The sequence below is a fragment of the Protopterus annectens genome, chromosome 3.part1 (genome assembly GCF_019279795.1).
Source record: "Protopterus annectens isolate FY-2018-M chromosome 3.part1, PAN1.0, whole genome shotgun sequence".
NCBI lineage: Eukaryota > Metazoa > Chordata > Ceratodontiformes > Protopteridae > Protopterus > Protopterus annectens.
In genome coordinates this window covers 1,004,089,939-1,004,117,422 of record NC_056732.1, presented here as the reverse complement: position 1 = coordinate 1,004,117,422, position 27,484 = coordinate 1,004,089,939, and the positions used below count along the sequence as shown (strand labels likewise).

Below are 27,484 nucleotides of genomic sequence, written 5' to 3'. Positions count from 1 at the left end.
GAGTTCTGCTATCATGAATGTAATCGCATTGGGCTATATGGACTAATTTAATCATCGTAGGGGATGGGTGCAATGACTTCAGAATGAACATGTAAAGGCCATTCTACCACTTTCCTCCCTGGCATTCTGTTGCACTTCCTTAAAGTCAGATTATGCATTTCTGTCTATTTGGCAACAGGTTGTCGCACACAAATTGGTTCTGAGACTGACTCAGTGGGAAGAGATCAGTCTTGCACAGGACATTCATTATTTCATGTCCAGAGACCTAACCCCTATCTTCCCTCCTGTCCTGCAACACATGCTTCATTGGGGGGGGGGGGTATATGAATAGTTCCTTTAACCCAGTGGGGAAGAGGTTTTTTAACTCCTGAATGTTTCTGTAGCCAAAAAAGACTAATTGCCTGGAAATCAGTTCTGGACCTTTTGTCTTAAACCACTTGACACAGTTAAAGAGCCTGTCATAACACAATCTCTTACCCCTTCTTCCACATTTGAGTTGGTTGGTATGGTACCCATTTTAAGAAAACAGCAACTGATAGTCTGATGGTACAAGATGGTACTGATCTCAACTGTGATGTCTAATAATTCCATTATGTTAACATCAAAATGTCCTCATCTAACAAGATGTTGATATGGACTCACACATCCATGTGGAAAACATGGTTGTTTCCTAGGCCAGTGGAAGGGACACTGCACATATAGGGATGTACATTTGCTTGGAGATACTTTCCGGAGTCATAACTGTATTGTGAATCAAGCATGACTTGAATATCAATGTATATTTTTAGTTTAATAACTGGTTTCATCAGTGATACTTCAAATGCATCTTCTGATGCTATTGTTTGGACTCCTGTGAATATGCTAAGTTGTTGTCTGACTTACAGTTCCCATGAATATGCATAACACCTCCTTCATCTTCTGTTGCTGAACAGTCAATTGAAGTTACACTGAGGAGTCGTGATGTCTACATAGTGAATTCATCTCCTCAGCATGATACCAGTTAGTTCAGCTTGCCTATTCCTCTTCTAAGAGACAGAGTCTTTGTTATTCATCTGGTTTCACAAGTTAGCCACTTGTAGATACTAAGACACGTGAAAGATGTGTGTTATCTGCAAAATTTATCTGTCTTTAACATTAGAGAGTGTCTTATGATGTTCTGTCTTTCTGCAGTGTTGTTGCCATGGGCACTTTGTACATTTGCTGGTTTGACTGTACTTTGAAGTTACAGCTCATTTGTTTAAAACCAAAACTTTGCATTTTGCACCCTTTCTCTTTGTATGAAGCCATGACCCTTCCCAGTGGTACATATGAGTTAATGTGTGGGTTTAATCCTACTAAGTGTGAAGTTCATAGGTTCATAGGTAGGTACTAGGCTATTGGCCCAAGGGCCTACGTAAGCCTAGCCAACAAGGTTCCCTAGCTTATGCCACCCAAGAAAGTTATTTTCCTGTGCCAGAGACACAGAAGTGTATTCCTATTTCCCATCCACTCATAAAGATTTTTCTTGAAGAGTGCTAATGAAGAACTTTGCTTGACATAGATGGGTAGCCTGTTCCAGAGTATGGGAAGTCTCTGGGACAGGAATATATCCCTCCAGCATGTCCTGTTTATTGTGGTGACAAGGTTTAGGTCCCTAGAGCATGTAGATTAGAGGGATTGGTATTTCTTTAGGTATAGCATGTCCAACAGCTCTGGGTTTGACATAGCTTTATATATTAGGCAGAGATCACCTCGGAGTAGGTGATATGCTATGGAGTAAAGCTGGAGTTTTTTGAGGCGGTCAGTGTAGGGCATTTGTTTGAGGCCAGTAATCCTCTTTGTGAGGTACTTCTGTGGCCTTTCCAGCTGCTGCAGATGGCTTGTGAGGTACATTCCAAAAGGGGCGTTGTACTCTATAATGGGTCTAATGAGTGTTGAGTAGAGGGGAACAATGACCTCTTTTTTCCTGGATGAGAACCCTTTTACAGTTCCTGTGCAAAATGGCATTGAGATATATATGTATGTGTATAATATGTATGTGTGTGTGTGTGTGTGTGTGTGTGTGTGTGTGTGTGTGTGTGTGTGTGTGTGTGTGTGTATATATATATATATATATATATATATATATATATATATATGTCTGTGTGCATATACATATGCAAGTGTGCATAGGTATCTCTTTATATATGTGTGTGTCGGCATGGTGCAATTGACCAGGCCATATGCAGATGTGACCCAGGGGAAAGCTCCAAAATCTGAATATGCACTATGTAATATATTATCAGTGAAATGTTATTGTTCAAGTAATCATCAGTGTCAGGCTATCAAAGAAGGCATCTGTATGCAGTTCTATAATAATTTTGTACAGTTAGTCTAAGAGAGATGCCAGTCCTGAAAAAAAAATTTCAGTAGTAGTGTAAAACCAAAAAATAATACTCATTGAGGATTACAACAGATTTTTTTCCATTTTTATTAATCATATATACAGCCACAAAATGATACACTGAGTGAAAAGCCAACATGTACACATGATTTACTTATTAAAAACATTGTTCCTTTAAAAAAAGTTCATATGAAGAAATAGAAGTAATACATCATAGGCACTTGTGTATTAATTTACAGACGAGCGCGCACACACACACACACACACACACACACACACACACACACACACACACACACACACACACACACACACATCACACACCCTTTTTATGTGCAATATACTTAGGTTTAGACTCACTGGTCCTTGACTTCAGGAGGACGAGAGTTGATCAGTTATTAAAAAAAAAAAGAAAAAAAAATCCTTTTATGTGATAAGATTTACTACAGGGGAGTACTGCACATTTCAGGATTGAGACAATTGTTTTGCACTTCCTCTACATATGCCCAATATTGCTGTCCAGCTAATGGCTCACATAAAAATGTTAGCTGTCATTCAATGGCTGGTGTTGCCATGTTATGCACGAAAAACAAATTCTCATGAGAAAATCCTCCAATGTCAGCTACTGAGATATGTGAGTGAGAGGTAAATACATTTTGTTAGTCCAAATAATGTTTGCGCAAAGTCAATAAGAAATGCTATTTTTAAAATTGTTTTAACTGATGCATCAAGGGTTTTCCCTGAAACAGATGCCAGTCACCTCAAACCTATAGTTATGGAAAATTACAAACCTTGAGCAAGATAAGTTGTGGGTAATATGGTTTATAACCAGGGAACTGCACCACTTCCATCTGCATCACCTCATTCTCCAGAAAGGGCATTGTGTCTTTCCCACTAGAAAAATTACTACTTGGTATTAGTGACTGGCAATTTGAGATGTTCTATAACTTACTCGGAATTACACAGAAAAACAGATCCACTTATGGGTGCATCGATTGCCCTGGATGTGAGACAGAAACTGCTTGTACTTGAGTCATTGGTCCTTCTACTTAGACAGCACTAATTCTAAGAATGATTCTAGGACTTTGAACCACTACAGTTCTGCCCAAGGCAGCGTTCTTGGCATCTTAAATGCATTACCAAAGCATAGGAATGAGAATTAGGACTCTTTCCTCATCTCTAGCTTCTTAGCAACTGTCTGACTGCAAACATCGGGTCAGTTGGGCTGCATCCTGATCTGAATATGAACTGCTCATTGCCCTTATTACATTGTACTATCCTGCATATCCATTTATGAATCACCCTCTCCACAACATTCATGTAAGGTGACAGCAGTATGATGCCTCTGTATGGATCACAGTTGTGAATGTCCCATTTGTTCTTGTTAACTGGCACAAGTATGACTCTTTGACTCTCACCTGTGGGTACGACTTTCTCTCCATGCTGCTACAAGTAGCTTCAGGAGCCAATTCTCCCCTACCTCAGCCAGCATCTGTAAGATGTCCACTGTGACCTGTACAGAGCCTGCTGCTTTCCTTGACTTTATTTCCCTTAGTGAAAGTCTTACTTCTTCCAGGGTGGTATCCTGTTTGTCTCTGTTGTAGCCTGTTTATGGGGAAATACAGCATCTGTGGGGTTAATGTGATTGTTAAGCTGCTGTAAGTACTCCCTCAGTCTGCCTTTGATGTCCTGTGGAATGATGAGCATGTTGCTTTGCCATCCCTTGTGAAGTGTGTCAGTCAGTTTTCTTTATCTGGGTGCAGTGGCCTTTCAATCTGCTTTAGTGTCTTTGTGACAACTACAGAGTCTCTCTGCAGTAGCTGGCAGAGTGTCTCCAATGCCCTTTTCTGTGCTAATGCAACTGCTCTTTTACCTTCCTTGTTAGTCAACCTCCATTCCTTCCTAGCCTGGGTGGTTAATCCAATGTCCCACTCTTTCTGTACTCTGTATTTCATTCATGGACATCCTGGACTGCTGCATTACACCACATGCTTTCCTTATGTACCTTATAGACATACATGGACAAGCCACAACTCTGTTCAGTAGTCCTGACACATGCTGGTTTAAGGTGCTGCCATTCTTCCTGTAGACCTATTTCCAACACTTCTTAGGAAGGTAGAGGCATGACTGTATACTTGAACTGACATAATTTATCTCCAGTCAACTTCCTGGTCTTCACCATGGTCGCTGTTGACCTTAGCACCCTCTTTGCCCACTGCTTACAGCTGATTGTGGAAACCAGTGGTTTATGCTGTGGGCCACCTGTTTCACTGAGGAAGACTATACAATCTATGTTCATATCCCAGTTCCCTTTCCTCACTAGGGGAACTTTACCTGAGTTGGTATAGGCCACTCATGTCTGTGAACTTGTGACTGTCCTTCTTAATGAAGCATGTTGTGGCTACTATCAAGCCATTTGCAAGACAGAGGTCTAGAATGGTCTCTCCAGTATTCCTGTTGCCTCACCCATGTGGAGCCAGGCAGTCATTATTTCCTTTTCTGTCTGTCACGATATGTGCATTCAAGTCACTCATTATCTAAACTGATTCATGATGTGCAGCTTTATGTAGTAGGTACTGCAAACTAATGTCTCACTGCACTCTTTGGCTCACTGTCACAACTCAGCAGTGGGGCATAGGATGAGATTATGAGTACTGCACTATCATTACACTGGAATGTGATTGCCATGAGTCTGTCACTTAGTCAAACAGTATCCCTAACTGCCTTCTGAACCCTTTCTCTTACCACAATTCACAGAGCATTTCTAGCCTGTTCTCCTACACAGAAGTAGACTGTGGATCCCAAGCCAAGTGCCCTGGCTGCACTGCCCTTCCATCCTGTCCCCTGGAAACAGTGGATGCCCATCCTCCTCCATAGCATCCTGTCATCCATTCCAAACTGTGTCCTGTCAGTGAACCTACACTGAGTAGCAATTGACAGGTCATTTTTTGCAGGTTCATTGGTTATGCATCCAGTTGTAGCTCAACACAGCTGCCAAAGATAACCCAGAATGAGGAACTACAGACCGACCGGCCATTAGCTTATTGACGTAAGGCTGCTAAGTTTTATGGTAGTCACACAGCCAATAGAGGGCACATGCACACTTTATGGAGTGCATTCAAACCTTACCATGATTTTTGTTTTTGGTAGTGGATAAACATTAACAGGAGTAAGCAGTAAAATTCAAATTTAACACCTATCTTTGTTTGCACCAAAAACAGGAGCATGGTGATGTCTTAAAAGGAAGAAATTTCTTGAAAATATACACTGAGAGTAGAAGATGTTTTAAATGTGCAGTCTGTGAGAACTATACACATGACCAAGGGTCATATCTTTTCTCCCTAACTGTTCTTGCCCAGTTGTCATCAGTGATTAGAGACACTGATGCCAGGCTGTTACACATGATTTGATGGACCTACAGTGACAGTTCAGAAGAAAGGGGTTTCTAGTGGTGCTTCATACAATTTTAGTAATGCATTACAGGTGGTCAGTATGCACAAATACACAACAGTGGGTTCACTTCATCTAACATGTTCTGGATAAGGCTTGCATGTCTATGTAGTCATTGTCGGGAAGAAGAATTTCTCATAAAGTGTGCATACCTGACATTTGACATTGTGCTATAAACTGTACCTGGAAGCCACATTGGTACTGCTATGTGGTCTGATGAGTGCACTTTAGTATATTTCATAGTTGTGTGAACCTGCCACAGTGTGGTCTGAACAATAGTCGGTCAACTATAATGCCTGTCATCCATTTGTTGACGTGCCTTACTTTATGTGATTTTCATGAACAGTCTGGAATTCCTGTAAGGAAACCTGTAATGTAAAGTCAGATGGTATAGTGGAATAGTAACTGCAGAAATATGTCTGTCCATTTGATTGTTGCTAATTTCTGGTGAGCTGTGTATGCTTAAATGTAACTGTTTGGTGACAGAAGAACCAGGTTGGGAAGGTGGCCTAATGGTTAAGGTGTTTTCCTTACAAATACAAGGTGCAGGGTTTGAGTCTCCCAGGGGATAATTGGCTGGGCTTAAAATGGATCGCAAGGGCAGTTAGCTTAGTACTAACCTATGAACAGGTAATTATTGACATTGACTTCTTCTTTTGGTTTAAAAACTGTTTCCTAAATGACTCTGCTCATACCTCATCTGATGCTATTGTTAAGATTCCTGTGAATATGCTAAGCTGTTGTCTGTGACTTAGGGTTCCCACACATATGCATCACACCTCCTTCTTCATCTTATGCTGCTGAACAGTCAGTTGAAGTTACTCACTGAGGAGTCTTGATGTCTGCATAATTAATTCATCTCCTCAGCATGATACCTGTTAGCTCAGCTTGCCCCTTCCTGTACTGAAAGCCAGAGACATTGTTATTCATCTGGTGCCACAAGTTATGCACTTGTAGATGGTAAGATAGCTGAAAGGTGTCTTATCAAACTTTAAAGAGTCTCTTATAATCTTTGTATTTATACAGTGTTGTTGCCATGCGCTGTTTGTACATTTGCTGGCTTGCCTGTACTTTGTTTCAGCTCAGCTATTTAAAACCCAAAGTTTGCCCTTTGCACCCTTTTATAATGAAGCCAAATTTACCCAGCCCTGTTACAGATATTAGTTGGTGTTTACACTTTTAACATCTCATTTGCTCTGTTGATGTTCCTGGGATAAAGGGCCTCTCATGCTTGATCTCTGCTGTAAGAACTAAATTCATATGATAACAGTCACAATTACAGAAAAAAATGACTGTTGTGTAAACCATACTGTTAGAGGTAGTCTGGTTTATATAGCTTCCTGGAGAAAAGTGTTAATTTTTGTATATTGATGAGTAGAAAAGCATGTTGTGGCAACCTGGAAAAGAAAACAATTTTGAGAGGAAGTAAGAACAGTGTGCACACTGTATGGAACAGTGAGAGTAGGCAGTGTATAGTATGAAGTAAAGAATATACCAAGTTGTTTCAAAAACATCATGCCAGCAATGAATATGTGCACACAACAGCAGTAGTAACTACAAACAGATGGATAAAAATGTAGAGGACTGCAATTCTGTGTAAATCAAATATGAGTATTCATTTTGGTTAGAGTATGAATTTGCAGTCATAGCTAAATCTGTCAGTGGCCCAGATTAATTGTTATCTGTGTATGTTACAGACGTGTTCAGAGGAATACTTAAAAGACCTTTACATTAAGGATTGTAAAAGCATATTTCTACCATGACTTACTGTGAAAGTGCTATTCAGATGATAGCAGTAAGGTGAGAGATGAGGGAACAGTTCATAAACTCAAATGCCATGGAACAACTAGTCACCATCCCCACAAGAGGAGAAAACATACTTGATCTCATCATCACGAACATGGGATCACAATGTTCAACACCGGAAGTATACCCCTCACTGGTGAGATCAGATCATAAACTAATCTCGCTGGAGGTCCTCATCCTGCCCCCACCTGAAATAAAAAAGACCACAGTGAAAAACTTCTCAAAAGCCGACTTCACACTTCTAAAAACTAGTGTGGTCTCCTTTAAGGCCCCTGAGCCAGTGGTAAACATTACTCAAACCGCTGAATCACTTACAAATGCCTTCTACCAGCACCTACAGGACTGCATGGATCAGGCAATCCCAAACAAAACTAAGACTCTTTGTACCAAAGGCAAGCGTCCAGTCTGGTGGACCCCAGCCATAAACAAGCTCTATAACAAAAGGAGAAAGCTACTACAAGATAGAGCAAAATCCTTGAAAGGTAAGACACCTTTGATCATTATAAGTAAAAAACTAAGAGCTCTCATAAAATCATCCAAGGCAAATTTTGAGAGAAAAATCGCCAAGGACTCAAAAGACAATCATAAGGCCTTCTTTAGCTATGTTAGAAACCTAGGAGGAAACTCCCAGATATGCTCAGAATTAGTTCAAAATGATGTGAAGATTACTGAACCTACACACATTGCCAACATACTGGCTGACAGGTTCAGTGCAAACTTCTCCCCCCCCAAAAGGAGAGATATCTATACCAGAGGATTGTAGCCCCCCAAACATCTCCAATGCCCAGGTGAGAACTGCTCTCTCCAAAGCAAAAAACACAGCATCCATGGGACCGGATGGTGTCCCCGGCTGTGTGCTCCACGAACTCAATGAGGAATTAAACCCGCAGTTAGGACAGCTGTTTAATCTTAGCCTCACCTCAGGATACGTACCCAAGGAGTGGAGCACGGCGACTGTGGTCCCACTTCACAAGGGCGGTGCCTCCACTGACCCTGGAAATTACCGTCCCATTAGCTTGACAAGCCTTATCTGCAAAGCCATGGAGAGGATCATAATGGAACTCATAAATAAAGACATAGGGAACTTGCAGACTTTGGATCCAACCCAGTTTGGCTTTGTCAAAGGCAGATCATGCCTTTTAAACTTGGTTGACTTTTTCAAGACAGTCACCAAGGCCATTGATGAGGGAAAGGCAGTCCATACAGCCTACCTTGACCTGGCAAAGGTCTTCGACACAATACCCCACTCAGGTATCATCGAAAAACACATCAGCTTGAATGTAAACCCATACATCACAAGATGGGTTGCAAACTGGCTAAGTGACAGAACCCACAGGGTCAGAGTTGCTGGAGCCATGTCAGACTCAAAGCCTGTCACAAGTGGTGTCCCACAGGGCTCAGTCCTGGGTCCACTCTTGTTCGGCATCTACTTTTCTGAAGTACAAGCAAACACAGGAGGGTTATGGCTGACAAAGTTTGCAGATGACTGCAAACTGGGTGCCATAGTCGAAAACACATCTGATACAGATATCCTTCAGAAGGGCCTCACAGAAACGGATAACTGGTGCTAGAGCCATGGCCTAAAGTTAAATGCCAAGAAATGCATAGTCATACCCTTCGGGAAAAACAAGGTTACCCCTAGCTACCATATAGGTGGCAATCCACTGAGCACAGAAGAAGTCATCAGGGATCTGGGGACCCAGGTTGACAGTAGCCTTTCGTTTGACACTCATGTTGCTAAAGTAGTTAGGAAAACCTTCTACATTGCCCACCTGATCATGAAGGGATTCACATCTAGATCAAGGGAGGTCATCGTCCCCCTGTACTCATCACTCATTAGACCTATGATTGAGTACAATGCCCCATTCGGAATGTATCTGACCCGACACCTGCAGCAGCTGGAAAGGCCCCAAAAGTTCCTCACCAAAAGGATAAAGGGTCTCAAAAATATGTCTTATGCTGCCCGACTGAAAGAACTCCAGCTCTATTCAGTCTCATACCGCTTGCTCAGAGGTGACCTGTGCCTGACATATAAGGCCATGTCAAACCCTGATTTGATGAATATGCTTCACCTCAAAAATCTAGATCCCTCAGAACCACAAGGGCGGGAGACTTAAACCTTGACACGGTTATTAATAGAACGTGCTGGAGGGACAGATTCATCACCCAGAGACTCCCTATGTTGTGGAACAAAATCCCGGTACATGTGAGGCAGAGCACCTCGCTGGCCTTGTTCAAGAGGAATCTTGACCAATGGATGGGGGATCGCAGATATACCCCAGGGATTACTTCAGTGTCACTGCTTGACAGAGGCACAGCAAAATAATAGGCATAGTTTTATTCAAACTAAAGGGGTGGCGAAAGCCAAATAACTATGGGCTAGGCTTATAAATGCCCTTGGGCAGATAGCCTAGTATGAACCTATGAACCTATGAACAGTTTCAGAGGCACACCTGGCTGACTGCAAGCAACTCTGATGTGTATTGTCATTCAAATTAGCTGAACCTTGCAGGGCAGGAAATGTGAAACTCTTCTAGCAGAGGTGGGAATATGGGAGGAGTAACTTGAGAATGAACTGAAACAGATGAAAGTTGAATGTCTAAATAAACTCTGTTATTTCAGCAATGAGCAGGCAGTTCGGGAAGATTTTTTCACAGAATGTGTAAGACAACGTAAGGAAACGCATTTGTAAAAAGCACTGTGTGACAGTAAATGATACTTTTACTAAGGCCTGTCAAACTTAGCGTCTCTTTCCTATTTTTCCATTCTAAGTGAATGGAAGTCTTATATGACAGCCCAGCTATGGGCACTGTAATCTCAGAAACAGTGGACTTATGTCTTTAGAACAAAACAAACTCTCATCAGGATGTCTGCCCCCAGGAGGTCAGTCAGAGTTACAAAAAGAACAAAATTAGTAGTAACTACTTCTGTCTGGTGCATACAGGTTTGCAATCAGCCAAACTTAAGGAAAAGCTAAAAAATATATATATTTTAATTTTTTTCCCGTAGTGGTCCTTTAAAGCGTCTTTGAAGTTATTTCTCAGTAGAAATATGCTGTAGCTGCATCTACTGTAATTCTCTTATTTCAATGAAATGTGACAGAAAACTGGAAACTTTGGCTAGAGAATTTTGCTTTATTTGTCTCAGTGAATGCATTAGCCACAAGCCTGAAAAAGTAGTGTGTTGCATTCCTGCCAATATTTAACTTGTTTATTTTCCTTGTTGAGGAGAAAGATAATATAGCAACACTTGGAGAAATCCAGGAATTACTGTGAATATGAAAATAATTTGCCTTTTATCTGCTATTTGTTTTTTACAGGTGCATAAATTTGGACAGATATTATAGCTGTTTGTATTACTGAAATGAAATGAAGAATAGAAACACAGGCTGTGAAATTGGTGAGCTGTACAATTTCTTAATAATAAACACAGTGGTTTGTAGTACAATAATAAAAACATGAGCAGATTATTTAGAGAAACAGATATGATCTTATCAAAAGAATGGCTCTGTGCAGAGTAAGTGAAATCACTAGTAGACAAAGTTATTAACCAAGAAAGGGGAAGTAGGAGAGATATGTGAATCAGATAATAAGGCAAAATAAGAAATAAAATGGGGGGCGGGTGTTGCAGAAATTATGGGTATGGTTATATGAGAATCCAAAATTGAAGGCAGAAAAACATGCAATTAAATGTTATGCTTTGTGCACTAGGTGTAGTAGGTATAGGCAAGAGGGGAAGAGTTTTGTGCATTTAATCAATCTTGTAGTCTGTGCTAAAATAGGGAATTTTGCTAGAGCACGCAAAAACAAATGTGTTCTAAATATGTACGCTGCTAAACAATATGCATGTCGTTGAATAGAAGCATGCAAATTAAATACTTGTTCTTCCTACAAGTCCTTCCTACTCAAATATAACTCCCACCACCCCCAAACCCCTATACTCCAAACAATAAGAAACAAAAAGCACTTCAACTTATCAAACTTCTTACAAGATCTACAGCTCTACAACTGGTCGCAACTGTATTATCTACCCCTAGACAAAGCTATCAAACACTTCAACTCTACCTTCCTAGAGATACTAAATAGGCATGCCCCTCCAAGAACTACCAGAATTAAATCTAAAACAGTTCCATGGTTATCAAGGGAAACAAGGCAAAAAATAAAAGAAAGGAATAGAGCCTGGACAGCCTGGAGGTCCAACAAAAACCCAGCAACACAGCAAACATACCAACAAATAAGAAATCTAACTAAGAAACTAGTAATGCAAGATAAAAGAAATTACTTTATAACCCATCAAACCCAACACTCGAACAATCCAAAAAAATTCTGGGCAGGCTTAAACAGGTTACTACACCCTGGAAAAACCACTACCCCACCCCCAACAACAGGCTTAACAAAAGAAAACATAGCTGAATCATTTAACTCATTCTTTACTGAGACTGTACTTGCCCTTGCCCAAAACCAAACCTATACAGATACTACAAGTGCCCCTCCCAAACCTGACAACAGCCCAACATTTAAGCTACAACCCACCCCAACCTCCTATATAAGAAAACTACTATCTCAACTAAAACCAACAACACTAGCAGCAGATTCCCTCCCCAATCAATTCTTAAAAGTTGCAGCAAATGAAATAGCTAAACCAGTCTCAATTCTAATAAACCGATCCATCTCAGAAGGTTCAGTACCCTTGATCTGGAAAACTGCCTATATCATACCCCTACACAAAGGGGAAAATTCTTATGACATATCTAATTACAGACCAATAGCAATATTATCCCCACTTGCTAAAATATTAGAAAAATGTATTCACCATCAATTAATGACACATCTTATTGATCAAGAGCTCATATCTCATACACAACATGGGTTTCGGCCAGGACACAGCACAACCACCGCCCTGCTAGCATTTATAGATACCATTAATCACAACAGGAATAATGGTAAGCTTTCTTCAGCCATCTTACTAGACCTATCAAAGGCATTTGACATTAATCTCCCACCTTGTAAGCCTAGGCTTAGATAACTCATCAGTCTCCTGGTTTAAAAACTACCTCAACAATAGACAACAGGCAGTACTATGGAATAATAACTTGTCTCCACTCTTACCTGTAACACCCGGAGTACCTCAGGGATCTATACTGGGCCCCTTGCTGTTCTCAGTTTTTACAAATAATCTCCACTCAGTTGCAAAAGGTTCAAGCCTTATACAATACGCAGATGATTCAACTATAATATGTAACGCCCCTACTTTACCAGACCTCCACAAAAAGACACAGGATAACTTTCACTCAGTGGAAACATGGCTCACTGAGAATGGCTTGATACTCAACCCCAAAAAAACCAAGCTCCTGCTATTTCATCCCTCAACTACAACTGCCCCCACCTGCACCTTTACTATCCACTCTAACGACGGTACCCCCATATCACCAGAAGCCCAGACAAAACTACTAGGTATTACTATTGACAATAAGCTCAAATTTGATGTACACATTAATCTGGCCATTAAAAATACTAACAAAAAGCTAGGTAGCCTCTACAAACATAAAGCATTCCTGACCCATAATGCTAGAACTACAATTGCATGTACACACCTTCTCTCAACACTACTGTATGCCTCACCCATCTTGATTAACTTATCCAAAACAGAAATCAATAAAATGACAACCTGCTACAATCAGATAGCCAAATTTGCTAACAACAGCTCTTACAGAACATATCACTGCCTAAACCTAAAGCACTTGGGCTGGATGGAACTACCAAACTTACTTATTTATAGTCAGCTGGTTACTACTCGCAAAATACTTTATCAACAAAATATATCACCTTCACTGGCTACCATTGTTCAACAATATTCCTGTCCTAGGCAACTCCGCTCAACTGACAAATTACAGTTAACTGTTACTAGATCCAACAATCATGCTGGAGACTCCCTTTACTCTTCTTACGTGGCCAAAATCTGGAACTCCCTGTCTACATCCTTATCCCTGATTACCTCACTACCTACATTTAAAAAAGCTATCTACAATAACCTCAGCAACAAATGGTTATGTCCCTGTTTAACTCCAGACTAATACCTGATCCACTCCAGTACTATTGTAACCATTGTCCTAAACTAGAGTCCTATCTGTTACTTGCATATAAATGTATACCACATCAAAGGTATGATAACATACATATAACAGTGTTAGTATGAACAATGTAAAACTGTTTAATGACTATTGTAAACTGTATCTGTCTGTAGTTTATACCTATAAGTGTCTTTAGTTTATACCTATAAGTGTCAATAACTAGATATCCTAATGGATCTAGATGAAATATGTACCCAAGTTTGTCTGTATGTTCTGTAAAAATTGTCTCTTTGGAGCTTTTCTCCCCGGGCCTCCACTGAAAATGGACATATATCCAGCTGGACTATCCCAGTTAACAAATGTAAAATAAATAAATAAAATAAATAAAAAAAAATGTTACTATTACTGAAATCAAAAGACTTGAGACAGTGAAGTATAAAACTACAAGAGAAACATTGAGGTAGGAATGTATTGAATATACCTGAGAAATGTTAGGAACTAACAGGCTGAATGTTGAATTAAAGGGGGTGCACACAGTAATATTTTGTATGAAAATATTTCTGAAGCACTGGGATACACTGAAAGTGAGCAGGAAATTGTGTGTACTGTGACCTGCTGGCCACATTTAGTCAGAAACTACTGACATGTACATACAAAAATACAAAGTATAAGATTCTTTTTCAAACCATAAAACTTAAAGAAAATTATCCTTTTTATATTCTTTGGCTTGTGAGAAGCTAGGAATGGTAAAATCTACTCAGTGTAAAAAAAAATAAAACATCTATACAAAATTGCTCAGTCAAAGGGATAGTTCAACTATGCTGAAGAGCCACAGTAATGATATCTTGCACGAATATTCCTATTTACTTACAGGCTTAGGAATTTGATAGGAGAATATTAGGTACAAATACAGTCTGATATTATGCCAATGATACATTCTATAAGGAAAGTAGTTGAAGCTCTCAGCAGTAAATTAGAATATAACCTTCAAAGGATATCATAGATCATTAAGAAACAATTTGAGGAAACACAATGGGTGAACAATATGGCCACGATCCTGAAGAAAAACATTTGCATCAAAATAAAGTGGTTGAAAGAGAATAATCCCTGTTGCTTCCAAACATGCGAGTGGACTTGAGTGCCAAATGCCATTTTTCCAGTACAAGACACAAACCATTATTCAGACAAACAAAATTCAGATGAAGGAAGCTCTAAAATGTGTACATTTAATATGAGATTAGGAAGAAACAGAGTTGCTAGACTTCTATTTGGCATTTTCAGCACTAGAGTTATTGGGTGTTATGGATAATTTTGAGACAGTATCAGGTCTTTTTTGGATATAAAATTAATGAGGATTAAACAAAAGCTATAGAGGTAAACCCCATGCCCACACCTGAATTAGTTCATTAATACCCATATTCATGAGGATGTAATATGAGAAAGTATTTATGTATATGGATTAAAAAGGATTCTGTTATGGCAGCTAAAGGTATGTGGGAAGAGACTAAATCGTAGGATCATAGAAAGACGTTACTAAGCTACTGGCCCTGAGGCCCTTAGTGGTCTAGCCAAGAATTTAGCCCATGTTCCAACAAGTCAGCCCTCTATGCCACTGTTCAGCAGGGACACAAGTGGAATCCCAGGGGTGTATAACACAGATGATATAGATGGATTTATGTTTATTAAGATGCAATTTGGAAATAAGGATTTCAGCCTTACACGTTAGTGGAGGTTTAGAGTCTATAGGGGACACCTGTAATCCACATCCAGTTATCTAGGTTATGCTTAAAAAGGTTTAATAAGGTACTCTGCTTTACGTGGAGAGGGAGTCTATTCCACAAAAGGGGGAGTCTCTGGGACACAAATCTGTCCTGCCAACAAGTCCTATTGATGTCACACACCAGGTTGAGGTCTAACGTGCGGGTTACATGAGTGGAGCTTGACTTGTGGATATGTAGCAGTCCCATCAGGGTGGGGTCTGAGATGGCTTTGTATGCCAGACAGAGGTCACCTCTGAGGAGTCTGTAGGAGACCGAGTAGAGGGATGGGGCTTTTAGCCTATCAATGTAGGGTAGATGTTTGAGACCCTGGATTCTCCAGGTGAGGAATCTCTGTGGTCTCTCCAGCTGCTGCATGTGCTTTGTAAGGTACATGCCGAAAGGGGCATTTGTATTCAATAATCAGTCTTATAAGTGAAGAATACAGGGATGTTATGACCACCTTGTCTCTGAATGAGATACCCTTAGTAATGAGGTGGGCCACGTAGAGAGCTTTCTATACAATGGAGGCAATATGGTGGTCAAAAGACAGTTTGCTATCAACCTGGGTTCCCCGGTCCCTCACAACTGATTGTGTGCTTAGTGCCATATTATCAGTGTGAAAATTGGTGGGGATGTCATTCTCCCCAAAAGGGATGATGATGCATTTTTTGGCATTCAGTTTGAGGCCATGTTTCTGGCACCAGTCATTTGTTTGGGTGAGACCCTCTTGGAGGAGGTCCGCATCAGTAGGGGAATTGATGACAGCACCCAGCTTGCAGTCATCTGCAAATTGGTCAGCCATAGCCCACTAAATTTGGCCTGCACCTCTGAGAAGTATATCCCAAACAGCAGAGGCACCAAGACCAATCTCTGGGGTACACCACTTGTTACGGGTCTACTACTTGAGGTGCCTTCCCTTATTTTGACTAGATGGGTTCTATCAGTGGGCCAGTTTGCTACCCATCTGGTAACATATGGATTGATGCCTAGTTGAGAGAGTTTATCTATTATACCTGAGTGTGGAATAGCATCAAAGGCCTTGGCCAGGTCAAGGTAGGCAGTGTGCACTGTCTTCCCCTCGTCTATGGCCTTGGTGAGTGTCTCAAAGAAGTTGACCAAATTTAACAGGCATGAACTCCCCTTGACAAAACCAAACTGTGTGGGATCAAGTGTCTGGAAGTTGCCAATGTCCTTGTTAATGAGGTCCATAATAATCCGCTCCATGGCCTTGCAGATAAGGCTAGTTAGGCTGATGGGTCTATAATTTCTTGGATCAGTGGATGCTCCACTTTTGTGCAAAGGGACAACAGTAGCTGTCCTCCACTCGGCTGGGATGAAGCCAGTCAGACTTTGGTTGAATACATGGCCGGCCTTAGGCATAGGCCAACTAGGCAGCCGCCTAGGGCGCCGCTGTAGCAGGCGCACTTTTACAGCATTTATTTGGTGTAGGTAGACCAGGTTGGGGGCACCTGGGTGGTGTGGGGGGATGCTGTGGAGCCCTTTTGCCTAGGGCACCAGCTGACCTAAGGCCGCTGCTGGTTGAATAGGGTGCCTAATGGTGCTGCAAGTTCCTGCCTGAGTTCATGTAGGATGCAGCCTGGGATGTTATCGGGTCCCGTGGAGGCTGTATTTTTTGCCTTTGAGAGGGCAGTGATAACTTGCTCCCTAGAGATAAGGGGAGGGGGCAGGTACAGGGGATGTCCTGTTTTACTAATGGGGGGGGACAGTGGAGTAAAGTTTTCACTAAACCTCTCTGCCAGCAGGTTGGCTATATCTACAGGGTTTGTGTATGTGGTGTCCTTCACCACCAGTTCTGAGCAGATCTGGATGCTTAGCTTGAGATTGCAGACATATGTGAAGAAAGCCTTATGATTGTCTTTAGTAGATGTGGACAGTTTGGACTTGAAGTTTGTTTTGGAGGATTTCACTAGTGCTCTTATTTGCTTGTTCAGGCTAAGGAGAGAGTGCTTCCAATTAGACAATTGCTCCTTCTTGGTCCTGGACAGCAATTTTTTTCTTTTATTATAGAGTTTATTTATTGCAGATGTCCACCAGACAGGTTTACTCTTCCTTGAGGAGGAGGATTTTGTCCTGTCTGGTATTCCTGATTCCATGCAGCTACATAAATGCTCATATAGTACTTTGGTGTAAATTTGGACATATGTGCCAGTTTCCATGGAGGGGGAGAGGGCTGTGAAGCTGTTTACACCTTCCCTCAGGAGTTTGTAATCAGCTTTGGAGAAGTTTGTTTTGCTTGACCCTAGCTGGGGGGAGGGGGGTGGTGACTTTGAAAGTGACTGCTTTGTGTTTGGATCTTACCAGGGATGATAACACTGTAGGGATGCTGCAGTGGTTACTCATGTTAACTAATACCAAGTCCAAGATATTTTCAGTTCTTGTGGGTGTGTCAACCAACTGGTCCAAGGCATTTGCATTGACAAACTCTAGGATTCTCTGTGCATTTGTATTTTGGCATAAGTATTTTTTCCAGTCTATTGTTGGATAGTTAAAGTCACCCAAGGATCAGGGTAAAGGGTTGAATCTTGATAGATTCAAAGAAGTCCAGGTAGGTGGAGTGGGAATCTTGAGTCAGAGTCAGAGACCTGTAGCTAGCTATGATTTGAATAGGGGTCTTGCCAATTGTTAACTGCACCTGGAGTATTTCCTGTGCATCATACTGTTTGACCAGCCTAAAGGTGTGTGTATCTTTTATATATATATTGCAACTCCACCTCCTTTTATTTTGCTGCCCACAGCTTGTGGTCTGAATGAATGATAGGATGAGTAACCAGGTATGTAAATAAAAGATAATACAAACACTGAGAAAGAGGAAGCTCTTGATTATGGATATGGATAGCAAGATACAAGGAGTGAAAAAGTTTTTAGTCCCTTTAAGCTTATATATGCAGTTTAGGCATATTTTAGCAACCCGAGGAGAAGTTGCGGATAATAATAAAGAGTTGGAGGAATTTATTTGGGAGAGTAAGAGTGCAGCAGTTAAATGGAACAATTTGATTTTCCCCCCAGAACAAGGTGGTTTAGGATTATCTGATTTGAAGGAATACTTTAGTGCTTGCCACAAATTATAAATCAAAGTGCAAGTGGATAATGATGAAGCAGGGGGACTATGACAAATAAGGAGATAGTAGGATTTTGGATACAGGTTGTTAGAGAATAATGTCAACCATTCAGAACATTAAGTTCATAAAATGGCAGAAAGTGATATAAGAACTAAGCCAACACAGGAATGGAGAAATGGGATTTTACCAGTAGGGATGACAAAGTAGGGATGCAGAAAATAGACAAGAGGGGACTGGAATTTCCTGTAGAAAATTAACAAAGGAACCAAGGCACTGAGAGCAAATAAATATGGAGTGAAAGTTAACAGAGTAGGATGAAGCCAAGCAGAAGTTTAGACTGCAGGTTAGAGACTGCCTTCCCTACCAGGGAATGATAACAGAATATATGCAGAATAAGGGATAGGGGAGTGCTAAGTGAAAAAAATAGGTACAGTAGCATTTTTAGTTGAGTGTAAAACTGAAGCAGCTGTTAAAAATGGATAATTGGTAGGAAATACACAATATTGCATGGTAAATTAAGTATCAGTAAAAAGGAGGTTAGAAGAGAGAGAATGATGAGGCAATTTACAAAGAAGCAATGGACAGAAAACTGCATGGCTCCAGAGCATGCAATAAAGTGCAGAAGGTTTAGGATTTTTGCTTGGAAGTGTTTGCATACATATTTTGTTACCCTATGAAGCCATCAAATGAGTTTTCCTTAGGTAGAATACAAATGCTGAAGGTGTGAAGGGAATGAGGGTCTATATTAGAACATCAAACATTCAAAATGTCAAGTGTTCTAATATCGAACCCTAGCAATTGAAAAAAAAAACATTGAACATTCGGAACAGCAAATTTTTTCCTAGGGAAAAAATTTGCTGTTCCAAAACACATACACACAACACAAGCACACCAAACAAACAGCAATCCACACACATACACCAAAACTCTTACGCCTAACTCTACATTAAACTATACATACACCACTAACTATCCACTTACCTTAACCCAAACCCTAACCCTAAGGTCCATCACTATTGCACAGTCACCTCACCCGCACCCTAACCCTAACTCACCTAACCCGCCCTAACCCACACGTCCACACAATCGCACACTTACCTGAACCTGACCCGTAACTTTCCACCAGAGCGCTAAAAATACCAAAGTAACAGAAACAGGCAATCAAATTCTTTCCCTAGGAAAGAATTCGGTTTCCTGTTACTTCGATATTTTCAGCTGAAAACGGGTCGATATTAGAACACTCGACATTTCAAATGTTCAGTGTTTTAATACAGACCCGGGAATGAGAGAGAGGGGTAATTGGGAATATGGGCTCTGGGAATGTAACAAGTTGGCAGATTTTAAAAACTCCCTACAGAGTGTTTTTGTCAGGAATGTTGCGGGAGTTATTGTTACTAAGGAAATAGCCGTAGCGTTGTTGCCTCACAGCAAGAGATTCTCCTGTTCGATTCTCGGCTGGAGCGTCTTCTGTGTGGAGTCTGCATGTCCTCTCTGAAGTCGACTGTCATTCGAAAGACATGTGTGAATGGGCGTGCCTTCGTTGAAGGTTGGGTGTCGGGCTGGCACCTCAGCACCGTCAAAATCGACTGCCAATCATTAGCGGACCGGAGTTCCGCTGTGGCAACCCCTAACTGAGAAAAGCTGAAAGAAAAACAACAACATTAGATCTAAACTGCCAAGGCATATGAAGGCTTTACTAATTTCAATGCTACTGGTTTCCAAAAAAGCAATTACTAGAAAATGAAAAATGAAATCTAAACCATCTGTAACTTGAGTACTGAATACTGTAAAGGGGATAAAAGAAATGTATGTTATCCTTAGAAAAAGAAAAGAGCAACTTACATAGATGTAAATGGAATCTGTGAGAGCTACACATGCTAGTGTTCAGGAGGAGGAGTGAGGTTTAAGGCAGTGTAAGAAATGGACATTTTATGTAATGCTCAAGTGAATGCTAACTGTACTAAAAGAAATATATGCGTATACTGCATGAAAAAAATGTTACTGTGGTTTGTTTTGTTTTATATTAATCTGGGTATACCTGTGCCACTCTTTTAGTTGTGATTTAATAAAGATGTTTATAAAAATACACAGGCTAGAAGAGCATTACACAAGTTAAAAATGATGCTCATTTATATTTGATATGTCTGAGGTAACTACGTCTAAGGGAACTATTAACACAAGCTGTAGCCTGCAAAATGAGTTATGAATAGTAAAATAGGTGTGAAATACTCAGAAAAAAGTTATAGATGCTCCATCATTAAAATACTACAATGTGAAGAAACGTCATGTTGCAAGTAGATGTCAGTCAGAATGTTATAGGAGCTGTTATTCTAAAAGAGAACAGGCCAGTTACCCTTGGGTTAAGAACATTTACAGGTACATGTAAGAAATAAGCTCAGATAGAAAATGAACTATTACCAGCAGAGTACTGCTGTGAGGAATTCCATAAATATATTTATGGTAAAGAAGGAATGAGGGTGGAGGTAGCTATGCCGACCATCACTGGAGGGAGACATCTTCATCCTTGATCCCACTGGTCCCATGACATTGGCATCAGGCATTGAAAGTGGATGGATTAGTCACCTCTGTGGTTCATGAATACAGGGGTGGTGCTTTCATGAAGTATCATCAGATTCATATGCCGGGAGGGAGGGAGTACACAGAACCATGATTATTATTTTCAGAAATTCTGTTTTGCAAACACCTGCTGTAATTATGATGTTGAATGAGGACTTATTAAACTATTGACTGTTTAGTATGTTGGGAGATGATGTGGGACAGGAAGAAGCCACTGATAATGGGCAGATTGTTCTGTGGAGCAGCACTGGGACCCTGCGTGACTAGGACAAGAAGCTGTCCACTTAGTATTACCTGCTGCTCTGTCTACATTCAGCAATGTGATCTTCCTGAGAATAGATTTTGTCATAATCCATGCAAGATTTCTTCAAGCCATCCTGATGATGATTATTACCTACATAATAATCAGTCTAATTGTACTCTCAGTGAGTGCCATTTGCTTCAAATGAAACTGTGCAGGAAGGAGGTGCTTACTTTATGATCAGTCATACACTTGGCCCAGAATTTGGGGGAAGCATTGGCCTCATGATCTACCTTGCTAATGTATGTGCCTGTGGAGTGTCCATCTTGGGGCTGGTGGAAATAATCCTCAATGAGTTTGGAATATTCCAGGAAGTTCATTGGCAGAAGGGACCCATGAACCTCCACGGGGTTATTTGTACAGTGTGCTGTATCCCTCCATTATCCTCCTTCTCTGTATTATCAACTGCATGGTAGGTGCTGATATCTACTCCAAGGCCTCCTTTATTACATTCCTTCTTGTAACTCTCATACTCATAACCATTCTTGTCAGATTCTTTGCAGTGAAGCCTCAAGTGATCCACATTATTCAAACAGCAACAACTGGGACCAAAAACTTTACCACCAGCTACAGTGGATTTAATTATTCCACATTTAGAGATAACTTCTTTGATAAATATGTACAAAATTATACAATGCATTACCAGGCTTCAATTCATACCACACCTTTCGGCCACCAAACCCAGAAAGAAGCACTAAAGGTGGAGCCGTGTCCATATTCATTAAGGATATCCACACCTCCAGGCTAGTTGCACAGCATAATGCATCCAAGATTATCCAAGTGCAACTAACTGTGGGCAAGACCGCAATCCAAATTGTAGCTTGCTACAGACCCCACACCATGCCCCAGGATTCACACTCCTCATTTCTTGATACACTGGAAAGTATTAGGGTACAACCCAACACCCTAATAATGGGCGATTTCAACTACCCCACCATTAACTGGGAAAACTACTCATGTACCAACTCTTTTGCTCAACGTTTTCTAGAATTCATAAATTCTAACGCCTTGGATCAACTTATTCACACCCCCACCAGGGGCAGCAATATCCTAGACCTGGTCATTACCAACATGGCAAACCGGTGTTCCACACCAGAGGTCAATTCCTCGTTGGTCAGATCCGACCACAAGCTAATCAGCCTAGACATCCACATCCCACCCTCAGCCCCAATTAGGGAAACCATCGTAAAAAAACGTCTCAAAAGCCAACTTCACACTTCTTAAAACAGAAGTGGCAAACTTCATGACACCCATGCAGACAGACAATAGAGGTATGACTGCCGAATCTTACACAAATGCACTTTATAAGCACTTACACGAGTGCATGGATCATGCTATCCCTAATAGAACCAAGATGTTATCCTCCAAAAAAGGAAGCCACTCTGGTGGTCCTCTGCCATAAACAAACTCTACAACAGAAGAAAGAAACTGTTGCAAAAAAGAGTAAAATCCCATGACTGGAGGAACTCCCTGGTCAACCTCATTAAGAAGCTGAGATCCCTCATAAAATACTCCAAAGCTAATTATGAAAACAAAATTGCCACTGACTCTAAAGACAACCACAAAGCATTCTATAGCTATGTCAAGAATCTAAATGGGAACACTCAGATCTGCTCTGAGTTACAGCATAATGGCACTAAATATACAGAACCAACTGATATTGCCAACATCCTAGCAGATAGGTTCAGTGCTAACTTTACCCCCCCCCCCTCTCACCCCCTAGAGGGCCCATCTCTATACCAGAAGAATGCAAAGTTCTTATAATCACGGCTGCACAGGTAAAAAACACACTCTCCAAAGCCAAGAACACAGCATCCATGGGACCTGACAATATCCCAGGCTGCATTCTACACAAACTACAGAATGAACTGGCACCCTACCTAAGTACCATGTTCAGTCATAGCCTCACCTCAGGCTTTGTACCCACTGAATGGCGCACCACTACAGTTATCCCACTCCACAAAGGGGGAGCCACGACGGACCCTGGGAACTACCGCCCCATTAGCCTGATGAGCCTGGTCTGCAAGGCCATGGAACGTATCATCGTGGAACTCATAAACAAAGACATTGGTAATCTCCAAACTCTGGACCCTACTCAGTTTGGATTTGTAAAAGGCAGATCATGTCTCCTAAACCTGATTGACTTCTTTGAAGCAGTCACCAAAGCCATAGATGTGGGTAAAATGGTTCACACAGCTTATCTAGATCTCGCCAATGCTTTCAACACCATCCCCCACTCTGGAAATATAGATAAGCTCACTAAACTAGGTATAAATCCCTATGTCAGAAGATGGGTTGCCAAATGGCTCATGGACAGAACCCACACTGTGAAAGTAGTGGATTCCAAATCCGACATCAGACCAGTGACAAGTGGAGTACCACAGGGTTCAGTCCTGGGTCCTCTCCGGTTTGGTATCTACTTCTCTGAAGTGCAGGCCAACACAGAAGGTCTTTGGCTAACAAAGTTTGCAGATGACTGCAAACTAGGAGCCATAATCAAAACTCATAACAATGTGGACAAACTACAAAAGGGCCTCACTGAGACAGATACCTGGTGTCAAAGCCATGGCCTGAAGCTCAATGCCAAAAAGTGTATTGTCATCCCCTTTGGTAAAAACTCTGTACCCATGAACTACCACATAGCTGGTAGTCTACTTAATGCCAAAAATGTGATGAGACCTTGGGACACAGGTGGACAGTAGTCTCTCCTTTGATAATCACATTGCCACAGTGGTCAGGAAATCCTTCTACGTGGCTCATCTCATCACAAAAGGATTCTCATCCAGAAAAAAAGAGGTCATTGTTCCCCTCTACTCATCACTCATTAGAACCATTATAGAGTACAACACCCCTTTTGTACCTCAGAAGACATCTACAACAACTGGAAAGACCACAGAAATACCTCACAAAGAGGATTACTGGCCTCAAACAGATGCCCTATGCAGACCGTCTCAAAAAACTACAGCTTTACTCCATCGCATATCGCCTACTCAGGGGCGATCTCTGCCTAACATACAAAGCTATGTCAAACCCAAAGCTGTTGGACATGCTCCACTTAAAGAAATCCCAATCCCTCCGAGCTACATGCTCTAGGGACCTTAACCTTGTCACCACAATAAACAGAACATGCTGGAGGGATAGATTCCTGTCCCAGAGACTTCCCATACTCTGGAACAGACTACCTATCTATGTCAAACAGAGCTTCTCATTAGCACTCTTCAAGAAAAATCTTGATGACTGGATGGGAAATTCACCCCGGGGATCACTTCTGCGGCTCTGCTCAACAGGGGCACAGGAAAATAATTTTCTTGGGTGGCGAAAGCCAGGGTACATTTTTTGGCTAGGCTTGTATGGGCCCTAGGGCCGATAGCCTAGTACCTACCTACCTATGAACCTATGAACACAAAGATGATAGTTGCCATTGTATTTGCAGTGATGTTTAATTGATGCATAGGAATCATAGCAGATTCTAATATGTCAGGAGATTTGAAAAATCCAAGTAGTTCAATTCCAAAAGGAGCAATCATTGCAGTGTTGTATACCTTCTTTGTTTACCTTCTTCACTTCTTCATGGTTAGCTTCATGTGTGAAAGAGTTCCTCTCCAGGAGGATTACAGTTTCTTCAAGAAGATCAATGTGTGATCCCCCTTTGTGACAATCGGAATCGATTCTGCATTACTGTCTGCTTCCATGAGCTCATTGATTGGAGCTTCATGTATTATGCATGCTCTCAGCAAAGATGACCTTTCGGAATCCCCTTTTCTCCACCCAAGAAGACATCCAAAGTAGGCAATCCGTGGCTGACAGTTCTGTTTACTTGGGGGTTAGTTCAGCTGGTTCTGCATGCTCAAACTGAAAACTATAACTGGTATCATCACAATCTTCTATCAAGTGGCATATGCAGCTGTGGACCTTGCCTGCTTGGCACTTGAGTGGACTTCTGCTCCAAACTTCAGGCCAACTTTCCAACTCTTCAGTTGGCATACATGTTTACTGAGAATCATGAGTGGTTTCATGATCCTCATTAACCCTGCCTATGCCTCAGGCAGGATCATACTCATGATTCTTCTTCTTGGCATTACTCATTATCAATTTTCAACCAGCAGGGGTTGGGAACTGGCATAATGGTTAAAGGGTTTAACTCACAGACACAAGGTACAGAGTCTGATTCACACCTTTGAGGTAAATTTGGCTAGGCTTAAAATGGCCCACAAGGCAGATAGCCTAGAGCTTACCTATGAACCTATAAGAAGTTCACATGGATATAAACCACAAACCTTTGCAAATTATATTCAGAAAGTCTTTTTTATCATTCACCGCCATGATTTCAGAGGGTGCTATTTAATTTATGGAAATATAATCTGAACATGAAATTCAGAAAAAGCAAAGAAATACACATGGCAGTTCGAGAGAATGCAGCAGGTTTATCAGAGATGCATGAAAAAATATTTATAAAGAAATGTAAATATTCTTTAGGCACTTCTGAAGTTACTAGTATCCAAAGAAAAACAATAAACGTTTCAGAGATCTGCAGAAGATGAGTTACAAATGCAGTTGTTGAATGATATTATAGGTTCATAGGTAAGCACTACACTAGCTGCCGCTATGGACCATTCCAAACCTAGTGAAGTTCTCTTTTGCTGCTTGAATTAACCTATCCCATTTGGTGATAGATAGGCCATATTTATCCCTTGGTTGATAATTATATATTATCCCTAGTGAGAATAACTATGATCATGCCATAGATAATTAAGGGTGCCCATGCATGTGAGAAAGCATTTAAGGGTGTCCTCTGTCCATTAGTAGTACAGGGGCAGTCCTGGAGGAAATTTTCTGTTTCCCATTCATAGATCCAAGCTGCACTTGAAAATGTACAGGGATGAGCTTTGTTTTCTGTGGATGAGGAATCAATTCCACAGCAGAAGCATCCTCTTTGAGATATACCTGTCCCTCCAAACTCTACTGTTGAGGTTGCAGAAGAGGTTCAGATCCCTGGACTGAGTATTACTGATGCCATTTGACTTGATGAAATGCAGTAACTCCATCGATATGGGTTATATTAGAATGAGAAAGTAGCCTATGTAAACATCATTGGCAAGGAAAGAAATGCAATCTTACTTTTCTTTCAAGGAATAAACAAATTATGTTTAGATCTCGTTATTCAAAGCTGACAAAATATTTTCTTGTGAATGGAGAAAACAATTGCTTAACAGAATGCATAAACTGTTTCAGGAAGCTGCAAACTGAAAAAAAAGAACAGATATCATATCTTGACCATGAATGTTGACACAGATAGAACAAATATTGCAGATCTGTGCCAGTTGCAGTACATACCATAGCAGCAGTGCAGAGGAAGAGATGCTAGCATACCCCCAACCTGATATCTGTGAAGTCAAATGTGTTCTGAGTGTTTTAGCTTAAACAAACCATATATCTTACCCATGTGGATTATTATTCCAAGTTCTCTTAAATAAACTGTCAGACATAACATCTATGATTAATGCATTAAAGCTAATATTCTCAAGATAGAGGATACTGGATATTTCATGTCTGACAGTGGTCTAAAATACAAATCTACAAGAGTGGGAATTCAAATATATTAATGTGCAGTGCATACTTTTCGCAGTCTAATAGACAAGTGGGAAGAACTATCCAAACAGGTAGGAATATCATAAGAAAGAATAGAAGCAAAAGCTGTCAGGAGGCCTTCTTGTAGGCTTGGAATACATGAAAATTCCATTGCAGGGATGCATTCTTCCATCAACTTAAATTTCAATGGGCAGAAAGTTGAAAATAAAATTATCTGTTTTATCTATGTTACTGATATCTGAAAAGCAATACAAAGTAAAGAGAATGCTTGAAACAAATTGTCAGAAGTAAAAAAAAATAATCAGAAGACTGTAAGATATACAGGTTGTAAACTAAATAAGAATATAGAAGTTAAGTAAAGCCCACATCATTAATCTAGTTGATAAAGCTGTCAAATTAGGACCCTGTGGTGTTTATGGGGAAGAATGAAAGCTGTACACAAGAAATCACTGACATTTGTATAAGTCAAAGTTAAAATTATGGGAAGTT

At 40.8% G+C, this 27,484-nt stretch overlaps 1 protein-coding gene and 1 pseudogene across 2 annotated transcripts in view; one reads left to right on the top strand and one right to left on the bottom strand.

Annotated features, from left to right (window-relative positions):
* Positions 1-27,484, bottom strand: part of CPA6 (carboxypeptidase A6) — a 1,209,807-nt gene that overhangs the window by 451,540 nt on the left and 730,783 nt on the right. The gene's annotated exons all lie outside the window — the stretch shown is intronic.
* LOC122798832 lies at positions 20,814-25,531 on the top strand (annotated as a pseudogene).